General features: G+C 33.5%; 1 long non-coding RNA gene and 1 pseudogene across 2 annotated transcripts; both read left to right on the top strand.

Moving 5' to 3' along the window:
* The first annotated feature begins 15,717 nt into the window (after nucleotides 1-15,717).
* LOC115952544 lies at nucleotides 15,718-18,487 on the top strand (annotated as a pseudogene).
* A 496-nt stretch (nucleotides 18,488-18,983) lies between these two features.
* On the top strand, nucleotides 18,984-22,078 carry LOC115952545. Of its 2 annotated transcripts, none has more exons than XR_004083459.1 (3): nucleotides 18,984-19,416; nucleotides 20,192-20,319; nucleotides 21,810-22,078. It is a non-coding gene; the product is annotated as an uncharacterized LOC115952545 (long non-coding RNA). The 2 variants fall into 2 exon arrangements; XR_004083460.1 differs by having other exon boundaries at nucleotides 20,249-20,319.
* Nucleotides 22,079-22,818: the final 740 nt, after the last annotated feature.

Here is a 22,818-nt window from a genome sequence, read left to right on the forward strand (position 1 = left end):
CATTTTATTGATGTTTATATTTTTATTATTTATATATGATGGTGAACCAAAAATTAGACTATCTCCAATTCGTCCATAGTGTCGTTCAAGACTAGAAAGGTCATCCAAGTGCAAGAAGGTCATCCAACATGGAGTCACCTTGTAAGTTTATTTTCATTAACTTAGCCAAGCAAGATACAATTTTGAGTACACTTTGTAATTTTGAAAGTATAACCATCACAAAAAGGATTGTTGTCCTTGCTCAATTGATTTGCATTTCTCCCAGGTTGATGCTTAGGCCAGTAAACTTTGGCCATTTGAACGTATAACCATCACATGGAGTACATTGGTTGCATTTCTCCCAAGTCTTTTCTACCATCTTTATTTACAACTCTAATTATTTTGGAGAACACAAGTCTTACAATTCCAACTGAATGTCAAGGCTACAACTTGTTACACACATGATCTCATAAATCCGTTTCAAAAAAATTAGAATTACAAAGAAAAGTTCATTAGAAATACATACCAATTATGTTCATTAGAAATAAAAAGAGAGAAGTTCATTAGAAATGCTTTTAATCTTTGAACCAAAGGGTCTTGAAAATATATCTTTCAACAAATGTCCAGGATGGCATTTCACCTTGGACCTTACTAGTGGTGAGAAATCAGGGTATTCTATTCTATCCTAGGTGTGAGTCACTTTCCCAAGCATATAACAATAATAGAGGAATTGTTCTAAAAAGACAGCATTCATCCATAGTTCTTCAGAGTTCAGACTGCAAATGTTCATGTTCTTATGGACTCCACCTTATTCTATTTCATGTCCTCTTGGTTAAAACTTCCCAAATTGGCAATACAAACTACAGAGAGGCCTACTTGGCCTTGATTTAGCCAACAGTAATTTCAAGACCATAAAACATTTGAAGCAATAGTAGAGCTATATGCACATTAAATATGATTAGCACTACAAACTATTAGGACAAACACAATCCACCATAATCCATGATCATTGACAAACCCACCACAATGGTCCCATAACCATAACTAGTGAACAACACATTGGTGAAAGGAGCCTCTTGGTGGTTAGAATGCTCATTAAAACAAAGTAGAGGAGGAAATCAGTAACAGAGCAGAGGTTAACTACACAGGGATCAGCTGCATGATTAGAACCGTGATTTATTGTTTTCAATTAAAGATGAAATGATTTGAAAAAAAAAAACTATTCAAGCATAATGAGTGCCCTATGACTTTCAAAAATAGCTTGATCTAATACTTAAATTCCACCACTCAAATGAAGAAGAAAATTTAAATTTATCTGCTTCTTCCAAAAACCTATGCCAAGAAATGCATAGCAGGCTGGCAAACTAAATAAAATCACACTAGCAAAAACATTATCCTTCAATTTTAAGGATTATAATATTGAATCAAAAGAGCCAAAAGGTTGCAATCCAGAATGACCAGATCGATGATTTCAATTCCTAACAAGTTGTAATAAGTGCAAGTAAAAGGCAGTAAAAAAAAGGGAACAGTATGAACATGCCAAGTAATGTTGTAATTAGTTTAAACCATGCAAATGCATCCTGAAATACACACAATACAAACATGCCATTTCTTTCACAAAACAACTTTCAAATTTTTAGTGTCATAATTACCAAGCTAACCAACAATAAGAAAAAGAAAGTATACATATTTGTGCTCGAGAGAACCAAATTGAACTAGAAAAACCAACTTTGCAGCAACATGATGAGCAGTGCTGGAATTATTATTATTATTATTATTTTGAGGAATCAGTTAAGACATGTGAAATTCAACCTGAAATACACAAAATACAAGAATCAGCTAGCAAACAATAAGGGAAACACAAATTCACTTATTTGAGAAGAAGTTTTTCCCTGTAACTCAAATGATTGCAGGAGAGGTTAACGAAAGCAGGAGGAAAAGAGAAATTATTGCCAAAAAAACTCCACTAATTAAGCTACCTAACACAAAGAAAAAAAAAATCCAACTTCTTGTGACCAATAAGTAGCACTGCCAGATTAAAATCCAAATTGGATACGGGGTTGCCAACACTGGATGAACAAGTATCACTAAAAGCAAGAGAATAACAATGGAAACAAGACCCTATGATTGAAAAACAAAAACAAAAACAAATTAGCCTTAATTAAAAGACCACAAGTGAATCGCACTACATCAAACCTATGCAAATAAATGAAATCCAGATTGACAATACACACACTCACACAGCCCAGATTTCAATTAATAGAAAACAAATTGAAATGTCTTACCAATCCCTTAAAAGCAGCCATCCTTATCACCGGCCATAAAAAAGAAATTAAAAATAAAATAAAACATATAGAAAACCCAAACTGTATCATTAAATACCCATATCTTCAAAATTGAATACATCAAACATATACCTTTGATTCTTTGAACGTTATGCACCTCTTTATTGGGATTAAACTTTAAATCAAATATTTGACATATCTTTTTAAAATCCACTAGAGAGCAATGATATGCTGTCAACACTGATCATTTGAAGTTAGGGTTTTATTTTGATTCTTACCTTCATCTGTGAGTAAATCGCAATATGGAAAGAAGATGGGCAGAAAAAATAGATTTAGTGGTTCAGCCAAGAACATGAGCGACGAAAAGGCGGCCAGAGAGAGAAAACCTGTTCGAGTTCGAGATGCGACTTGCGAGAGAAAAGAACTGATTTTTTTTTTTTTTGGTTTTATATGTTAACCTGATTGACCGGTAACTTTATTCTATTAAAATTAGATAAACGGCTCAGATTAAAACAAGTAAAATTTAGTGGTTAGGATTTATGTGGGTACCGTACCCACCAAAAAAATGAGGGGTACAGTAGAGTGACCCCTATTTCGGAGGTTATCAATCGTAAACCTATTATTATAGCAGTGAGACTGAAAGTGATTTCGCATAATGGCAGAAGATTTCCAAAACCTTTTTTCTTTATAAACTAAAAACACCTATTTAATAAGATATTTATATTCATTGTAGGAATCTCTTTGTCAACGAAGCCATTCAGCTCCTTCGTCATAAATCCAAATCATTCTAAAGCAACTGCATTGGAAGAATGGTAAATTTTGAATCTATTATGAAATTCTTCCCTAAGATTATAAATTTTTAAGATATTTCGTAGCTTATTTTACCTTTTTACTTGAATTAGGACTGAGCAAGGGACCCGGCCCACCCGAAAACCCGACCGAACCGACCTGAACCAACAGGTTTTGGGCGGGTCTGAGAATACTCGGGTCGGGTTCAAGTCTTGAATTATAACAAACATCTGATTCTAATCAATTGCTTCACATCCTCCTTTTCATGATTAATGTTCATGATTAATATCATCGCTTTAGTTGTACGTTATATTTTGATTACACATGTGATTTTAATCCAATGAATCCCTTTACTAGAATAAAATGACACATTCTTTGGTGATTGTATGTAATTAAAAAAAAAAAAGATTTTAATTGAATGGAATGATACAATCTTTGGTTGCTGCACATAGGACTACTTATAATCACAGGCATTTTTTTTTTTTTTTTTGCATATTTCTAAATCCCCACAAAGATTGTTAGTCATTTCTTATTTTTTGTGTGTATATTTATCATTCTCTAATTTGTTTTTTCCATCTCCATAGGACTGCTACGAATGAAAAGTTGCTTGAGGATATCATTGCCAAAAAACTTGATCCCGCATCTTCATCCAGTACCTCAATGATGCCACCAATGGAAAATTTGACAGATATTGGTGTTATCGCAAATTTACCTAGAGAGGCAAAATTACATACAATGAATACAATAAATAAATTTTTGGGTCAAAGCATCGATCTGTGTCAAAAAGTTGGATAAAAAATTATGGTATATGGCCTGCAATAACTGTAACAAAGGTATTGGTGTTGAATATAATGAGTCATTTCAATGCCTATTTTGCAAGGAAGAGGCTGCCGCTGAACCTAGACATGTACACTATCAAAGATATAACCTTTCTTTTGGTCAATAATTCCATAAATAACTCTTACTATTGGAATGCTTATTTATTACATTTTTCTTTTTAGGTGTCGAATTGAAGTTGATTTATGTGATGAAACTGGATCATTGCTAGTTATCATATTTGGAAACAATGCAGAAAATTTCTTGAATTCCACATCGAAAACTTTGATTCTATTTGTGGGCGACTAAATTTCGAGTTCGAAATAAATCAAACAAGCAAAATAGTTTCACAAATGCAAATTTTTATTGATGAATATGTGATACAATTCTCTAAAATTACAAGAGAGTGACCATCTGATTCGATCTCCTATAAATACTTGTTGATTGAAATTGTGATAATGTGATTTTGACTTGAACACTAAATATCCTTCAATTTGGCTGAAGGATGGATCGAAGACCCTTGAAACAGAATTATAACGAATCTCTGGCTATAAGTTTGTTAGAAATTCTTTGTTCTTCATGTTCTTTGCGTGTTCTTCATCTTTGGAGGTTTGTGGCGGAAGTTCTTCGAGGCTTTTGGGGTTTAAATTCATAGAGCTTCATGGATTTGTGGTTTGTTGTAGTTTCTGGAGGCTTTTGAGCTTGATTCCAGCAAACTTTAAGATCTAGGCAAGTAGTTTGTGTTAGGTTCTAAGACTTTAGGAACTAATGTATTAGAACTTCAATTTATATATGTTGGCAAGCCATGATCAAAACATTTAGTCTAGGTTTAGGCTTGCTCAAAGTTTGGATTGATGAAAATTTGGAATCGAGTGATTGTAGGAATTACTATTCAAAATTTGCAAGGCTCGATCAATCGAAAGTTAGACTCAATCAATTGAAAGTCGTGCATCAGTAATTTTCTATAGAATTCTTAAACCAATCCAAGCCCATATGACGTGTAGGGTTAAGTGTTTCATTCCAAATATAAAAGGAAAAATCCTAGCTATGTTTTAGAAGTTTTTGTTGAGTTGTGTGTTGAATCTTTTGTGAGATCTGAGTGGTGTTTACCTTCATACACACACATAGAATTATCAAGATCAAGATTCATGTCAAGAACTTGATGATTACTTCAGTTGCTGCATAAAGAACTTTCAAAAGATCTGAAACCTTTGAGAGGTGTCTCAAAGTCAGAAGTAGGAGAACTTGTGGTTGCTGCAGATCAAAGAAAGAAGTAGTTCATGGACTTGGAGTTGTCACGTGATCGTGGTAGTAAGTTTTCTACATGAGGTAGTAATAGGATGTTAGTAGTCTAAGTCTTATTGTACAAATTCCAATTCTTTCATAGTGGATATGTTTTTACCTTGAAAATAGCTAAGTTAAATCCTCCCCAGGTTTTTTACCGATTAGGTTTTCCTTGGTCATCAAATTTGTGTGTTCTTTATTTTCCGCATTACATCTGTTTTACACATATTGGTTAAACCTGGATCTAATTAAAAAACTTGTTAATCAACTTGGCTTAATATAAGGTTAAACATATTGTGTTAAAGGGTCTAAAAACTAACAATTTGGATGGTTCTGCTTCGAATGTTCTTCGATTTTGGGTTGAAGTTCTTGAAATTCTTGAAGGCTTTGAAGCTCGATATTTGTAGAGCTTCTATACTTTTGAGTGCTTCTGAATCTTCTTTGATGCTGCTTGTGCTCTAGATGTCTTGGTGTGTAGAAATTCCTTAGGAAGGCTTCTATTTATAGGAGTTTGGGGTGGGTGAGTGACATGTGGAAGAATTTAATTGGTGACATGTGTCACAATCTGATTGAAGGAGCTTTAAGACTTCTTCTCTAAGACATGTGGCATCTTTTAATTGGCCAAAATGTCTTGATTTTTAAGGTGACACATGTCAGCACCTGGCTGGATTGCTTACGTCGTTGCTTACATGCACTAGATTGTTTGCGTCACTGCTTACATGCGCCGATGTGTGATTGGTTTTTTTGCATGCTTTTTATGCTTTTATTTCATTGACAATTGGCAAATTTCTGTTGGTTTTTGGATAGTGATAGTAGAACCTAGTTGTAGTATGTGGCGCTTTGTAGTTTGTAATTGGCCGTACTTTGTGGACTTGGTAATATGATGTGTCAGCTTGTGATAGGTTGAAAATTTTCCCTCTCTACACTAGTAACCACTGAGGTATAATACAAGCACACTTCTAAAATTCCATTTATTTGTTTGTTAAACTTATAAAGATATAGTTTAATAGTTCATAAATCTCTTGTTTTGATTATGTTTGAAAATATATGAAATTCTCACATTCTTGCTCTAATGGTAGGATGGAATACAAAATTTAGAAAACATTGCAAGGCTTTCTTCAGACCAAGAGTTCATTATTCATTTCAAATTTGCAAGCTATATATGAAGTTCGTGGAGAAACATACAATCGATTTAATATTGTTTCCATCTTTGATTTGCCAAATGAAAGTGAATGAATGCAAGCTACTGTGACAAGTAAATTAATATGTATATGTGTTTTAGAACTTCACTAGAGTTTAGAAAAAAACGAAATTTTGAAGATAATGGAAGACAAATAGAGACATAATTGTTACTCAATTATGTATCAATTTGTCTTCCCTTTTGTGGATCAAATGTGTAGATATGGATAAATTCGTTATTTTAGACCACCTTTTGTACACAATATATACTCATCTTTATAAGCTACTCTTGTGATATTGAAGCTCTTTTTTTATAAAGTCTAATATAACCTAATGTTATTATTATAGTTAATTTATCAAAAAAATTTCTTGTATTTAGATTTTGACATAAATATAGCATAAAAAATTATATTATTTACTTAATATAACAAATAACACTTTTATTTTTTATTTTTTATTTTATGTGTGTGATCTTTCACAGTAAAATATAAACATAGCATTTGGGAGAAAAGTGATGGGGACATGGCTGAAGTACTGGTGTCTATGTTGAAAGTAACCATAGATTTGTTAATATATCTGAATATTTTGAAACATTCAATGGTATAATTTCTAAGCAATCCGATACTTAAATAATTATAAATAAATTCTATTTCTAACCTTAATTGTAATCTTTTTATTGGCTAACACGTGCTTCAAAATTAGTGTTTACAAAATAGAGAGACAAGGATTAGAATGTAACATTCTTTGAGGTAGATAACACTTCAATGTCACCACATCACATATTGCATAAGAGAGAGAGTTAAAACTTAAAAAAAAATTTAAAAGTTAGAACAGAGAAGAGAATTAGATATTGGTGGGGTGGGTGGGATACTAATATGCCAGTGCCAAAAACGAAAGACTTCCATTTTATTTTAACGAAGACCGCAATTTTTTTCTTCTATCTAAATATATAATATAATATAGGATTTAAATATGATACTTGGCCTTTCCACATTTAAAAAAAAAAAAAAAATTTATAGCCATTTCATTGAATATAAATTATATAAAGAGAGAACGCAAGAATTAATAATAACTAGAACATTATATTGTTTTGGTTTTAGATAAAATATTTAAAAAAAAAGTATATGGCTTTGGTCTTAATTACAATCTAAAAATGAAAATTACATGAATAAACATAACATTGATCTACTAACCTTTGATCTAGATTTGGAGACTATGTTACAAAGTGGGAAAAGGTTAGGCATCTATTTTGTCCAGTGAAATTGGTCTTCTAGACAATGGTGACCAACGATAATAATATTATCATCCAATCAAACATGTTATGGACATTCAAGAGTAGGTTATTCAAGATTGAAATGAGTGCTTGTGTGTGCATGGTGAAAAACCATAATTTAATCATATTATCACATTTGAATGGGTTGACACTAAAGCATGGTGATTATGTGTCTACTATGTGATAAAACTAAAACATGTTTACTATCAAATTAAATAGCATCCTAAGATCTAGCATACTTTCAAACATAAATATGTGAAGAACCTAAGCAGGGTCGGTCCTAGACATTTTGGGGCCTAAGGGGAGAACTAAAATGGGGCCTTTTTTATACTTATGTATTAATTAAATTAATATTTTTATATTATGATTGTGGGGGCCGGATAATCAATAAATTATTATAATCGTGTTAACTGGGCCTGTGGCCCATCCGAGGACGTAAAACTGTCCGAGGAGGCCCATATCAAGTCATAAGGGTAACCAAATGAAACAGAGAGTAGATATCACGTGAGGTGAGTTTAGTATTCGTTCGAGGACAAAATCCTTCTCGGTAGTATGAGTCCGACGACGACCTAAATGCCACATTGTTGCAAACACATCTCAGAGCTACATTACCACTAAAGGTGGGATATGAGACCAAGGATAAGAAAGAAAAGGTAAACAAATATCTTTAACAACAGCTGCCTCCGCATTAATTTCCTCTCAACCAACTCTCTGGCCGCATTAATGTGGAGGTGATGCCTAAACAGTGATGGGGCAGCCTTACAGCTGCTGGTTGGAGGTTCTAGGAGGTGTTGGATGGGATAGGAAGGAATCCCCCGAACCCAACTTACACGTGTGTGGTGAAGATGACACCAAGATGACAGTATATAACATGGAAGAACGCATTAAGAAAGGGGATCGGGACTTTTGAACAAAAGGTACTTAGAAGAAAACCTTATGAACTAAAGAACGGAACTTGTTTCAAGGAGAAATTGATCGTTATATCAGTGCTAATCCATCTATAAACGTGAGGTTTAATCGTTTTTCTTTTAGAGTTAACCTAGTTCTTTGACATCCACGCTCTACAAATTTATTGTTTGGGCCTTTAACGTTTGAACCCAATACCAATTTGGGATCGTTACAAATTGAGGCCTTACAATAATATATTTCATTTGAAATATATTTTTGGCGAATTTCTTGCTCATTTGTGATATTTTCATTTAAATTTTGTGTTATATTTTTTTTTATTACTAATAACAATTTTATCCATTGATCTTTTTTGAGACTTAATTAGTTTTTCTTCTTTTTTTTTTTTTATTTTTTTATTTTAGTTTTTCATATCCATATGCATATTTTCTAGTAGACATTTCTAATCAAATAATATATTTATAAAGACTAAAATAAAAAATAACTTTTAAGTGTAGAGCAAATGAGAAATAAAACCTAATTTATATAAAAAGTATTGTTGTAGTTTCACTAAACAATGACAAGTTTTTAGCAATCTCAACCTGCATAAATAAAGATTTATTCATTATATTACCAATAACTAATATATATATATATATATATATATATATATATAAACACAAGATTAAAATTAAAGAAAAAAATAATAAGTACAGCCATAACAAAAGTACAATCTCAGCCTAGCCAAGAAGATGCCAAGATGGCCACACAAGTCTTATTAATAAGACCCACCCACAAAAAACACAAAACAAATCCTATTACACCTTGTAAGGCCTCAATTTGTAACAATCCCAAATTGGTATTGGGTTAGAACATTAAAGGCCTAAACAATAAATTTGTAGAGTGTGGATGTCAAAGAACTAAGTTAACTCTAAAAGAAAAACGATTAAACCTCACGTTTATAAATGGATTAGCACTGATATAACGATCAATTTCTCCTTGAAACAAGTTCCGTTCTTTAGTTCATAAGGTTTTCTTCTAAGTATCTTTTGTTCAGAAGTCCTGATCCCCTTTCTTAATGCGTTCTTCCATGTTATATACTGTCTTCTTGGTGTCATCTTCACCACACACGTGTAAGTTGGGTTCGGGGGATCCCTTCCTGTCCCATCCAACACCTCTTGGAACCTCCAACTAGCAGCTGTAAGGCTGCCCCATCACTGTTCAGGCATCACCTCCACATTAATGCGGTCAGAGAGTTGGTTGAGAGGCAATGAATGTGGAGACAGCTGTTGTTAAAGATATTTGTTTACCTTTTCTTTCTTATCCTTGGTCCCATGTCCCACCTTTAGTGGTAATGTAGCTCTGAGATGTGTTTGTAACAATGTGGCGTTCAGGTCGTCCGAGGACTAATACTGCTAAGAAGGATTTTGTCCTCGGACGAATACTTAACTCATCTCACGTGATATCTATTCTCCGTTTCATTTGGTTACCCTTATGACCTGATATGAGCTTCCTCGGACGGTTTTATGTCCTCAGATGGGTCACAGGCCCAGTTAACACGATTTTAATAATTTATTGATTATCTGGCCCCCACAATAATCCCTTAAAATCTTGCTTTTCGACTCATCAGGAGAAAAGATTGATTTTGATGTCACAAGCTCATACTCTTTTATGTTTTGGGCATGCTCCTGACGCTTCAGCATCCCGAGTGTGGCAGCATTAAATTTTAACGACGCCCCTGTCTCCCACGTTCAACGGTAAGATGTAAATCGAACGGTAGGGGGGCTATCTCGTTTCGCAAGCGGGAACTTTCCCATTCATAACTTCTGCACGACTATAAAGGAATTCTCAAATCAATTCTCTTTCTTACCTTCAGCGATCACACAATTCTAGAGCTCATACACTGAACCTGTCTTTCTCCTTTTTCGTCGTTTTCCTGGCATCTACAAATACTTAAATCTTGTCCGAGGATCCTCTTTCAAACCTGTAAGTTTTCTCAAAACCTTTATCGCTTTCATCTTAAATTGGTTAATTTCCCTACTAAATCCTTTAGGAAAATGGCGAAAAAGGAGGGTAAGTTTCGATGTCTAGTTGAGTCCGAGGAAAGTATCAGGAATTTCCGCTCTAACTATAGGATTCCCTTTACGGTGGGTATGAGGTACGCAGCCCAAGGGGAATGTGCCGACGCTAGACAAACGGGGGAAGTGGTTATTCCCATGATTGCCTTCATAAAAGGTGGGATGACTATCCCCATGGGTAAGATTACTAGGAGCTACCTTAGGTTCTTTAGGTTATCCCCAACTCAGTGTGCCCCAAATATGTTTAGGGTTCTGGGAAGTATAAAGGCTTTGAACGAGAGAATGGACCTAAACCTGACCCATCATGACGTGAACTGGGTGTACAATCTCCATCACTTGAAGGGGCAGGGGTATTATCTCAAGTCGAGATATCCCGAGGTGAGGCTAATTCAATGCCTTCCCACTTCAAACAAGAACCTAAATGAGGATTTCCTCATCTTTTCTGGGGAATGGCATGATGGTCTGCCATGTCCCGTGGAGGAAGGAGTATCAGGTGGGAATGTAGTCATAGATTCATAACATTTGGTTTACACATACATGTTTTTTCCCTTTTTTTTTTTGTTTTTTTTGTTTTGAGTTTTAGTATTCTTATCCCTAATGACGCTTCATTTCAATTCAATGGTTTTGCAGATAGACGTTTCACGAAGCCCAACCTTAAGTTAGTCAACAAAGTAAGCTTGGATAGGGTATTGAAAGCCGAGATATACGTGAACGAAGCTGACGGCAAACTCCGGGCAGCCCATTTAATCCTCGGCTACACCCCCCTCTCGTTTGCTTTCCAGGCGTTGAAGTACGTGATCAGAGCCCGTGATCCTCGGTTTCACCGTATTAGTGTTACCTTCAAGGGGTTTGTCATTCCAGAAGGTATCCCACTTCCCCAAGATACATCCCGCACTAAGCCCCTTTTTGTGGCCCCCGTCTTAACAGGAGCCTCTTCATCCCAGTCTGTCTTCGGAGAAAAGGAAGTAGAAGAGAGAGAGAAAGAGGAAGAAGAGGAGGAAGAAGTTGTAGAACTCTCAGACTTCTCGGACGACTTTCGGGTTTTTGATCAACCTTTACACTCCAAAGAAGATCCTAATGAGATGGGGATACACAGGAAACCCCAAAAAATTTGATGGAATTGATTGAGAATCAGCCCAAAAAGAATACGTCGGCAAAATCAACGCAATCCCAGGTTCCTTCTCTTCCCTCCAGGTTTTCACCTCCTGCTCCTCGTCCACCTTCTCATCAACCTCAATAGCCAGCCAGAGCTGATGCAGCTGAATTAAAAAGGCTTAGGGAACAGAAAGGGAAGGACGTGGTGGATGCTGGCAAGTCCCGTCCGACCCGCGAGGAAGATGCCCAAAGAGCTGCAAAGCAGCAGAAGACCAACCATCTTCCTCAGAGAGGCCAGGAGAGGTTTGAAACTCAACCTCCTGAGCCTCAAGCCTGGTTGCCAGCACCCATGCATGGTGGGGAGCCCCTACGAGATGATGCATCCATTAGGGACTTCAATGGTGGCATTGGGTGTCACGTAGTCTCGACTATAGAGGAGGCCTTGTTACTCCCTAAGGACATGGCTGAAATAAAGAATGTGAGGAAGAGTGAACTCATCCTCAATAATAAAAGATATCTGGGCATGGTATAGTGCTAACTCTTTTCTTTTTCTTTTTGCGATCACTACTCATTGATGTGTACTTTTTACTGACTATAGTATTAATCTCTTCTTTGTAGGTCATCCAAAATACTTTCAAGCTGGATGAGATGCTCAACATCTGCTATAGCCAGCTAGACGATGAAAAGAAGAAACGGGCAACGGCTGTACAGACTTTGACACAATCCGAGCAGGACTTGGCTGATGCGAGGTAGAAGCTACTTGTTGAGGAGCAAGCTCACAAGAGCGCTGACTCGGCCTTGGAAGGCTATCAAAAGCAGGACGAGGACCAGGGGAAGCGCTTGTGTAAGGCAAATGCAGAACTGAAGAAAGCTTGGGAGCAAGTTGCAGCCCTTAAGAAGCACTTGGAGGAAACCCAAAAGCTGAGGGAGCAAGCTGAAAAGTCCAAGGAGGAAGCTGAGAAAGCAAAAATCGAGGCCGAACAGGCAATGAATGAAGCTAAGCAGAAAGGCTATGAGATCGGTGTAGCTGAGACCGAGGAGACTCTGAGGGCCGAGGTGCCAATGGTGTGCCGCATCTACTGCGTCCAAACCTGGGATGAGGCCCTTAACCGAGCTGGGGTTGAGGCTTCATCCGAGTTAAGGAGGCCAGAGAACGTATTCTACCCTGAAGCAATCCGCCCCTCAGCTCCTCCACCCAATCAAGCTGAAGCCACTCCCTCAACCGTTAATCCCAATGAGGAGGTTTTGCCTCCAAGTCTTCCTGCTCCTGGCCAACCAGAACCAACTAAAAAGAATACTGCCCCTCTAGAAGCCTCCTTATCTCAAGGTTTGGTGTTCAAGGTGAAGTTGTCAGTACATAGTCAAGTTGATGTGAAGAATATTCAAGATGGTTCTTGAAGTCACGGGTAGAGTGTTCATGTTGCATAGAGTCCATAGTATAAAAGTCGAAGGATGTGGAGCTGCATGTGATTACGTTATTAGTAAGTATTACATGAGGTAACTGTAGAGAAAGAGTTAATTATATATAATTGCATGTGATCTGTTTTCTTGAAGGTTGACGTTAAACCCTTGGAGAGTTTTTTCTATTAGAATTTTTCCTTCATGATCATATTGCTTGTGTTATTTATTTTTTTATTTTTACTATTTACTTTTTGCGATATGGTTCTATGTCTTGATTAATCTCGAACTGAATTTTCACATCTAGGTGGTTAATTAATCAAGGTGTGGCTTTAAAATTTACTAATTGGTAACAACTAGAGTCTAAATTTCCTTACAAATTCCAACGATAAATGCAAAATTTAAGTACAAATCTTTTATTTAAAATGACGAAAAGATAAGAAAAAGAAGAAAAAAAAAATTTCCAGTACAGATGCAATGATAGCCGACTGCATAAATTTTGCTGTCAATAAAAGATAAACTGCTAAGATTGGGATATTATCGGATCATACGTTACAACACACGAAAAGAAGAATGAAAAAGACAGATACACAACAAAACATCAAGAACTGAGCAAGATCTTTCTGAATGTTTATCATCCGAATCTAATAAAGTAGTTGAGGACACAAGTTGAGCTGATCAGCTTAGATTATCCTGCACTTCTTTTGAGGCGTTATTCACAACTTGTGTTAGCGTATAACAATCGTAAAAAAATACATCTCTCAAGTCATTATCTACCGTCACCCAGTTTTCCCATTTTCATTAAATGCAACTATTGTCTAAAACTATGGGACAATAAAACACGACCTTAATTTTATCTCAAAAACCTACTTTCATAGTCGGCAACCATAAGAGATGGTGGCGTATAGACATAATCATCACGAGGGAACAACATGACTCAAATTATGGATTTTACTAGGTCAAAATCTAGCTTTAAAAGAAAGCATTGCTTATACTTTATCTATTGCCCAACAAGCGTCAACTATTTGAAGGTGACTCAAATTATTGTTAATGGCAAAATAAATTAAGTTTTTTGGGGTTTGCAAAAGCGAATCCGAATGTTTAACAGTCAATAACTTATAATATATACTAGCAATTTAGCATGGCAATAAACAATCAATAAGTTTGGACACAAATTTTTTTTATAATTATTGACATAATTTTTTTTGTGATTGATGCATCGTAAAAATAGTATATTTGGTATGCGTTTGGGAGTTGTTGAAAAAAGTTTAGTATTTTTTTTTTCTTTTTTGCTTTTGTCTCAACCTTTTTGCAAATAATCTAGCTTTTAATTTTTCTTTTTTAAATAAACTAGCTTTTATCTTATTATAATAGATTTAACATAAAAATTACTAAAACTATATTTTTTTGGTAAATAATATACAAATAATCTACCGAAAAATAAGCAATTTTCAGATGGACCTTCATGTAGTTATGTGAAAGTGATATTGTTTCAATCATAATTTACCACTACCATATGACCTGTGTATATGTATGGTATAATTATAAATAATTACAATCACACACACACACGAGTTCAAATTATATATAGTGTAAAAGTTACATTTTTTTTAAGGCATACACACACACAAACACACGAGTTTTACTTTTTTTTTTTTTGTGTGGATATACACATGAGTTTACTTTTTTTTTTAATTGATTTTTTATAGTTTATTTATATCAGACTTTTTGTCTTTTACTCAACATTAACTTACCTAGAATAAAAATTAAAAAAACTTAGATATGACACATGAAAAAATTAGATAATAATTGAAATCCAATTTAGAGTCTTATTGAAGTTTTTTTCAGCTTTAACTTTAATTATATATAAATATAAATAAATAAATATATATATATATATATATATAGATATTAACACCATGGTATGTACGAATCATAATCCCCAAAACAGAATACAAACCCTCTATATTATTTTTTGTGTTTCATTTTATGTTCCACCAATCACAACTTGTTATATATTTGTTTAACTTTTCTTATAAAATAGCTAAAGTTTAAAAAAATAAAAATATACACATAACAAATTATAATTGGTGGAACATAAAATGGAGTACAAGATGTGGTAAAGAATATTTGTATTCTCCAAAACAAGAGTAAACTTGTGGAACACATTAACATGATGACACCACTCTTCTAGATTATATTGCACCAACAATGACGTAATAACTGCTCTATAAATTATTATAAATCTCTTAATAGCATTATATATACTCCAACTGCGCTCAACACTACACTACACTAAATCCATCTCTCTAATTTCCTCCAAACTTCTTATCCAAATTTGATTATTTTTGTTGTTATTATTTTTTTCCCTTCACAAGCTCTGGCATCTCCAACCAAGTAAGTACCTGCTTGGTTTGTTCGAGTAATTTGCTTTACTCGTCAAACCTAGCATATAACTCCATTGCTTTTTCGTTGTCTAGAGTTTCGAATTTTAGCACTAGTCCCACCAAAAGAAAAAGGGTCATCCTGATTTTTTATTCAACAATATACCCAAAAAAGGATTGTGTATTCCATAATGGAGTCTGAGAAGAACGAAAACCTAGACAATGAACCAAATTCAGTAAAGCTTAAATATGTGAAGCTAGGTTACCACTACTTAGTCTCCAACGCCATGTATATTTTCCTCGTGCCACTCACTATAGCTTCCACACATCTTTTTGTCGAAGATTTCGTCCATTTGTTCAATTATCTTAAGTTAAATCCCCTGTCATTTACACTATGCGCTGTACTTACAGTTTTACTTGCAACCCTTCACTTCATGCGTCGTCCTAAGCAAGTTTACTTGTTGAATTTCGTATGTTACAAGCCCGAGCCAGGTCTAATGTGCAGCCAAGAAACTTTCATGAAAAGAGCTGAGCTTAGTAGGAGTTTCTCCGAAGAAAGTTTAGCGTTTCAAAAGAAGATTTTGGAGAAGTCAGGGTATGGCCCAAAGACATATGCCTCCAAATCACTGTTAGATGTTCCAATGAACTTGACTATTGAGGAAGCGAGGAAGGAGACTGAGATGGTGATGTTTGGAGCAATTGATAATTTGTTAGCAAAAACAAGGGTTAATGTTAAGGATATTGGGATTCTTATTGTAAATTGTAGTGTTTTCAATCCAACACCATCCTTATCAGCCATGGTTGTGAACCGCTACAAGCTTAGAGGGAATATTTTGAGCTATAACCTTGGTGGGATGGGCTGCAGTGCTGGACTTATTTCTATAGACCTGGCCAAGCGGTTGTTGCAGGTTTGTGTGCATGTTATGCAAAGGTTTGAGTATAAAATCTCTTTACATATTGCTTAAAGCCTAGTAAAGCTCTAAACCATTATTATTCTTGCCTTTGAACTTTGTCTTTTTGCAATGATATCAACTCCCTTTCACATGATCTTTGTTACGCCATGTGTCTTTCCTACTTGAAATACCAATCACTAAAGCAAAGAAACAGTTTGAAACTATATGCAATACATATTAAAATTCAATACAGTTTGATATTTTTCATTGTTTTTGTTTTGTTTTTTTTTTTTTTAAATTTAGTAATTATGATAGTTATTAAAAAGCATTTGTTATGATTGTGTTAGTATATGAAACTATCGATTCTACCATTTAAAGAAAATATGATGTGATAAGATTTAAGATTTTATTAAATGATATAGACATAGGAGGTTTTCTTGATATTCTGATAAAATTTAAACTAAATTTAAAAATATATATTAAAATAATAGCCTGGAAAAAAATTTTAACTATCAAAAAGTTATGTGGTATTATTACCAAAAAAAAAAAAAAAAAAATCCTATATTTTTAAGGTTAAAAGTTTGGAACATGTTATACTTTGTCATCCATATAGCAAAGAAAAAGTCTGTCATTATATTATTTCTCTTATAATATATTATAAATATTAATTAAGGCATATAAAAGTGATATATTTTATTTCATTTATTTAAATTTAATTGATTAGTTTACATTTTCTAAAAATATTTTTATATTATAATGTATAATATTCAATATTTAATATATATTTTAGAAATTCATTAATTTATTTTTGAAGAATATTAATTAATTGTGATTAATAAACACACACAAGAAATGCATAAGTCTATTATGAGGCTTTGTCTTTTATCAATTTTGGAACAAACAATTTTCTTCATCAATTTGGAATTAAATAGCCAAACTACATCACGTGTTTGACTATTATTTCTACATGTAAATATATTTTTCATATGTCAATAATAAATTGTAATTAAAAAACATATGCCCTTAAATGTACACTACTAATTGCTCTAATTTTCTATGATTTACCTCCTCTGTCTTGTATTGTTGGTTTTGTTTAGAAAATTTAACTTTTTAAGAGAATATCATATAATGTGTTGTCTTTTAGTTAAAATAATAAAATTTCAATTTTTTTTTTAGAATATTAAGTATTTTTAATACACACACAGGGAGAATAGAGAAAAAAAGAGAAGGGAGAATGTTTTTTAAAGAAACTTACATATATTAATATTAATTCTAATATAGGATTAACATCTCTAACATCACTCTATACTCCATTTATCTCCTTAAATTGCGTAAATCAATCCTTTTATTACCACCATGGAACAGGTGCAACCTAACTCCTATGCACTAATAGTGAGCATGGAAAGCATGACTCTCAACTGGTATCGCGGCAATAGCCGATCAATGCTCCTCTCAAATTGCCTATTCCGTCTAGGAGCAGCTGCAATCCTCTTATCAAACCGATCATCGGATCGCCATCATTCAAAATATCAACTGATTCATACTCTACGTACTCACAAAGGTGCAGATGATAAATGTTACAATTGTGTTATTCAAAAGGAAGACACGGACAACGAACTTGGCATTTCACTCTCCAAAGATATATTGACAGTAGCTGGTGAAGCCCTTAAAAACAACATCACAACATTAGGGCCCTTAGTCCTTCCCTTATCCGAAAATCCTATTTTTTGTGAATTTAGTTGGAAGAAAGATATTTAAAATGAAGATAAAACAATACGTTCCAGATTTTAAGTTGGCTTTCGAGCACTTTTGTATACATGCAGGAGGGAGAGCAGTGTTAGATGAACTAGAGAAGAACCTTGGGCTGAGTGAATGGCATATGGAGCCCTCAAGAATGACCCTTTATAGGTTTGGGAATACTTCTAGTAGTTCCTTATGGTATGAACTAGCTTATTCTGAGGCCAAAGGGAGGATCAAGAAAGGTGATCGGGTGTGGCAGATTGCTTTTGGATCAGGATTCAAGTGTAATAGTGCTGTGTGGCATGCATTGCGAACCATCAATCCGAAATATGAGAAGAATAATCCTTGGATTGATGAAATTGATAAATTTCCCGTTTATGTTCCCAAAGTGGCAGCCATCGTTTCTTAAGACTTCTTTAAAATAGAAAGAATGAAGAAATAAAAAAGACTTCTTCTAGGTAGAAGAACATTCATAAATGTTTGTGTGTTTTTCTTTTGCTTTGGAATTTGCATGTCCATGATCTATAAAACATGAATAAATGTCTATGTATTAGCTAAGACCTTATGTTCTACAAGTGAAATTATAATAATGTTATTGCTCTTTTTCCGTTAATTCCTCAATATTGCTAGTTGAGAGCTGTCTCCAATTTATTACTTGAAAATTATTTGAATTATTTATGAATTGAAAAAGTGAAAGAAGGGAAGAGAAGGAGTTATATATATATATATATGTTGGGTTCAAGTTATACCTGGTGTAATCTAATAATATATATAATAGCAGAAGCTTTAAGGAGGTGCTGCCACGTTATAAAAAATGGCCCCTTCAAATTCTGACACATATAAGTTAAAAAGCGATAAATTACACCGTTTGGGTCACACTAAAACACTGTTTAATACCACTCAATATAAAAAGAAATCTAACCGGCCAAAATACAATGAAAACAAAGGCTTGCAATACGAAGAAAGAGAGAACAGAGTTTGTAATCGTAAGACAGAGTGCTTACTGCCTCCGCCGTTCCCTCGCCATACTTCGACCACCAGAACTGCAAACACACAGTCTCTTCCATTCCGATTCTCCTTCTCTTTCGACAAATTCAGCCATTCTCTCTGTCTTTATTAAAAGCAAAACCCTAGCCATTGAGTTCTCTTTCCATCAACCCAGCCTCCACCCATATACCGCCAGGAAAAACCCAAACAACCCGATAATGAACTTAATTTTGGCCTCAATCCCAATCAACCCGATTAAAAGGAAAAAAAAAAAAAAAAAAATTCAAAACTTCCATTGCCCATGTATATCCATAGTTTGCAATCAGAGAACATCTTTCAATTTCTCTACCGGTTAGTTTTCTCTTTGCTTTTCAGTTTGTGCATCAATTATGATCAGGTTCTTATAATTTGGCTGGATTCTTTTTTTATTTAAATTTTTGGGTTATATTTCTGATTAAGGTATTTGAGATAGATTTGGTTTTGTTTTGGGTATTTGGATAAATTAATGTGTGGGTATCTATTTATGGTGTCTGGTTAAAAATAGAGCAATAGATTATTTAAGAAAAAAAAAAATATAAGCCACACGAATAGGGCAATTTGGCTTCTTCCTCATCTAGGTATTTTAGAAGCATTAACGTGGATTTCTTTGAGGGATGTTGTTATGATCTAGGTTTTTCGATTAGGAGTAGTTTTGTTTAATTAGTTTAAACAGATGGGTTAGATTTGGGTTTGAGGGATTTTGGTTAGAAGTTGTTTTGTTTAGGGTATCTGAACGCAGAGTGTTTGTTAAAATGCCTATTAAAATGCCTAGGTGTTTTGCTCTTCTTTTTCTTCTTTTTTTAGAATTTGTTTTTGATAACATACCTCCTATTTCTTTTTGCCAGCCCCTAATAGAAATGAATAATAGGATGAAATTACCCTTTAACTTTTGTGATTTTACTTTATTGTTATATAAATCTCTACGTGGAACAAAGTCTAACTGAGGAAGAAGCTAAGTTGGTTCTAAGTAGTAATGGAAGTAGTAAAAGCAGAATGCATGGATCTTTTTAACGCTCTCTGATTTATTATTATTTTGTTGCTTATTGTGTCGATGTTAAGGACTTAATGTCAAATTTATTTTGTATAGGTACTATCATTTTAGTTGTGGCCACAATTTGATGTGTTTGGATGTCTGAGTTTGCAGTTCACAAGTAGAGGGATATCACTCCACTGGATGTGAATGGCGATGTTGGGGTCTTAGACAAAGATGGTGAGGTACATGTCTTTGATATCAAGGTTTCTGATTTCTTTTTATATCAAGTAGTGATAGTTAGTTTCTTTGAAAGCACTCGAACTTAGTTTTGTTTGTAGAAAAAACTAAGCAAAAAAGGACTGCTAATTTATTGGTTTCAGTTTTGTTCAATATTTTTTTTTTGTTACTTAAATTTTTTTTTTCTTTTCAGTTATTGTGCAAAGTTTTAGTCCCTTTTTCCATGAGGATTATGTCAGTGATATGCCTTTTTTTTTTTTCTTTTTTCTTTTTTCATACAGATAAATCACTTATGGTGGAGTTTTATGCTTTAAAACATTGAAACAGTGAAAGCTAATCGCAAGCAATATATGCAATTAGTACTTTCCTAAGTCCAACAATTTCTTCTTTTCTATTTTGTTTAGTTACATTTAGTGCTGCCACTATTTAACTAAAAGTGAGTTGGTACTTCCTTTTTTTTTTATTGAAATTATTTACAATTTGTGGAGTCGAAGATAAATGTTACGTTAAAGGAAAATTGTTTTGATGTATCATATAACTTCAATTTGTTTCGCTCAAGGACAATTAGTGGTGCCCCTATTTAACTTCAACTAAGTTTTGTTTTATTGAAGTCATCTATAATTTGTGGAGTTGAGGATAAATGTTATGTTAATTGAAAATTTTAATTGATGTAGCATGCAACTAATTAGCAAATGCCATTAGTATTTTAAGCAATTCTAATTGAAAATTTAAATGCAATTATTTTTAGTAGATAAAAAGATGTTACTTCATGTTATTACATTGACATATGTTTCACATTCATGTTCATCGTGGTTAACATGTTTATATACACTGTAGCATTTACCGGTGTATGTATAAATTAATGAATTTTATGGGGGATGGATGAGCAATTATGATTTACACACCTCTGCTTATGGCTACAAAATCTTTATTCCTATTGCATTCTATGAGACCAGTAAAATAAATTATTTTATAGAGAATCCCTATAGGCTTTAAACGCTTATATTTTGGTTGAGTTATATAATATCTTATATGGATGCAAATAGAGCCTTAATTTGATCATATTGTACATCATTCTTCAATATTAAAGAGAGAAAAAAAGAAGCAGCTCTTTATAGTTTCTTTTAAGTGGTTTCTATCCGGTATTGTATAAATTTGTTTTAGAAGTTGATGGATACAATCTTAATTTTTGTCGAGTTTCTTAGAAATGCATCACGCTTTTTAGATGAATTTTTCCCACTTGGAATTTGTTGAATATAATATGGGAAACATATCATTTGGGTTCTACAACTATTTTGCTCCTAAGGAAATTTTCTTGAGGTTAGGCTGTAATGGTTATAATTGTAATTGTCTTATCAAAGTTGGTGCTAAATTTGATGTCTAAACTTCTTGAATATTTGCAGTTTTAATTTAGGCTCATTTTATTTATCTCTTTTTGGATAAATTAGCTTCATTTGATCTAAACTATAGCTTCGTTTGATCTATTTCTTCTCAGATGAAGAAGTTTTAAGACAAAGAACATGAAGTTGACAACAACCAAGTTGCCTTCTCCACCAAATTTCTTCCAAGGATATTCTCATCATTTTCTTTTTAACTTTCTTTTTTTGGCTAATATTTTGTATCCATCACAGGGGATGTTACCAACCACTTTAGTTGCTTATAATATACTTGAAAGAAATATATTTGTAAGAAGCATATTGTTTTGGAAATTATAGTTGTAATTATGCTTTCTAAACCTATTTATTTTTATCTATTTCTAATTAATTATTGTTTTTAAAATTCTATCAAATATCTCCTCATTATCAATAATTTAAGTTGCCTCATTCATTGAACCAGTTTTTTTTCCCAAAATTTAGCTTATTAGTTATTGATGCAGTTCAAAAATATACTATAATTCAATCATTTATAAATTTGATTGTGATAGTTATCTATGTATTTAATTTGAAATTCATACTAGGTATTATTTATCACATGTTGCTCTTCTTTACAATTTGGTTCCCTATGTTCTTTTTATTTCGTTGTTTACAAGTTCTTTGAGGGCTTCTTACCAATCACAGTGATTGAGGCATGTAATTGCGTTACAATGAATATCATAATTTAATGGCAAGTTTGATTTTTTAATATATATATATATATATATATATATATATTTGAACATGTAAAAAATATATATTCGAATATGTAATAGAATGCAAACTTGGCAAAGAAATAGGAAATTAGGAAGAATGGGCATTTTGTTCTTTGAAACTTATTTCTTTGCATCTTGCCATCCTATATCTATCGTAAGCTCTTTTGTAGCAGGCATTATTCTTTTGATTGACAATTTCTACTTGAGCATAATTTGGTTTTAATGCTCATTTGAGAAATTTGTAATTTGCAAATTATATTAAATAGCTTACTTGCTGCAAGTATTTTGATCACTTTTAATTTCTATGTTTTGTGTCATACTATTTTCAATCTAAATGCAATTTTCAATCTTAGGTTGTTTAAGTTAGACTAATAGA

Source organism: Quercus lobata, chromosome 7 (genome assembly GCF_001633185.2).
Source record: "Quercus lobata isolate SW786 chromosome 7, ValleyOak3.0 Primary Assembly, whole genome shotgun sequence".
NCBI classification, from domain to species: Eukaryota; Viridiplantae; Streptophyta; class Magnoliopsida; order Fagales; family Fagaceae; genus Quercus; species Quercus lobata.